The sequence below is a fragment of a genome, unplaced genomic scaffold (assembly GCF_019419815.1).
Source record: "Pyrus x bretschneideri cultivar Hongxiangsu unplaced genomic scaffold, Pyrus_bretschneideri_v1 Contig127, whole genome shotgun sequence".
NCBI classification, from domain to species: Eukaryota; Viridiplantae; Streptophyta; class Magnoliopsida; order Rosales; family Rosaceae; genus Pyrus; species Pyrus x bretschneideri.
Window position 1 is genome coordinate 438996 of NW_025999421.1, and position 1607 is coordinate 440602.

At 39.7% G+C, this 1607-nt stretch overlaps 1 non-coding gene across 1 annotated transcript; it reads right to left on the reverse strand.

Moving 5' to 3' along the window:
• Positions 1 to 803: 803 nt before the first annotated feature.
• On the reverse strand, positions 804 to 910 carry LOC125474661. Its single transcript, XR_007256116.1, has one exon. It is a non-coding gene; the product is annotated as a small nucleolar RNA R71 (small nucleolar RNA).
• Positions 911 to 1607: the final 697 nt, after the last annotated feature.

The window sequence follows — 1607 nt, forward strand, 5'->3', positions numbered from 1 at the left end:
GGTTAACTACATATCATTTAATCAGTCCCTATGGTTCGACACCCTTACTTGTGCCATTATACTAACCATATTTTTGCACTAAGAAGGAACACAACAAAATTATAGGGCCGTTGCCAAGGACTAATTTCAGTCCCTTATAATTGCTTGTTTTTGTTTAAAACCCTATCTATTTTCATTTAAAGTTTAGATTCCTAAATTTTGGTTTTTTTTTTTTTTTTTTTTTTTTTTTTTTTTTCTCAGGGGAGTATATGTCAGATAAACTTGCTGAGATAGGCCAAAGACTTGAACAGTTAAGGGGCAACACCTTTGACAACTTTGTATCAACTAGTGCTCTGATTAACCGTGAAGATGAGGACGATAGTTCTTCTAGATCAGTGATTGTAGGTTCTTATTCTGAGCACTCTAATTCAGATGAAGAAGAAGAGATGGCTGACAATAATGATGACAATCGAGCTTTGGAGGATTATGCTCAACCAATTATACCAAATTTACCTTCATGCATCTTGCTACCTCTTGAAGCTAGAAACTATGTTCTCAAATCTTCACATTTTCACATGCTTCCTTCTTTTTATGGTTTACCTAACGAAGATCCATTAGCCCATATTAAAGACTTCTATAATGTTATGAGTGGTTTACCTTTGCAGGGACTGAATGAAGCAAATATGAGGATGAGGGTCTTTCCTTACACATTGAAAGATAAGGCTAAGGGTTGGCTAATGACTTTAGCACCTGGTTCGCTCACCACTTGGGATGTTTTAGCTAAGAAATTTTTTGAGAAGTTTTTTTCTACTCAAAAGACAGCCACTTTGAGAGGGCAAATCTTTAACTATGGGCAAGATGATGGAGAACCTTTCAATGAATGTTGGGAGCGCTTCAAAGGCCTTTTGCTGCAATTTCCACATCATAGGTTACCTCCTTACTTACAAATGCAACCTTTTTATGATGGATTAACCCAAACATGTCAATCAACTATTGATAATGCAGTAGGTGGGGCTTCAAAGAAAAAGAATGCTCAAGAGTCATATAACATCTATGAGATGTTGGGATCTAATGCTCAACACAAAGATACAAGAGGTAAATGAGCTAAAGTGTATGTGTAACATCCCACATTGCCCAGGGAAGTGAATCATGTAAGCCTTATATGTATATTCCCATCTCTACCTAGCACGAAGCCTTTTGGGAGCTCACTGGCTTCGGAGTTCATAGGAACTCCGAAGTTAAGCGAGTTCGCGCGAGAGCAATCCCATCATGGGTGACCTACTGGGAAGTTCTCATGTGAGTTCCCAGAAACAAAACCGTGAGGGCGTGGTCGGGGCCCAAAGTGGACAATATTGTGCTACTGTGGAGTCGAACCCGGGATGTGGTGGGGGCTTGGGCTGAGGTGTGATAGTATGAAATGAGTTCTAATAATGATCTTGCATTGCAGGTGGCAAGTTTGGAAAATAAGCTTGATTTTGTGCTCAATATGGTGCCCAAGATAGTTGAGGTGTGTGCCATTTGCAACATAACAGGCCATCCTACTTATCAATGCTCAGCTAGTGAGGCTTATCCTGAATTCGTCCAAGAGCATGTGAATCTCATGAACTCGTACAATCAAAGGCCAAGGA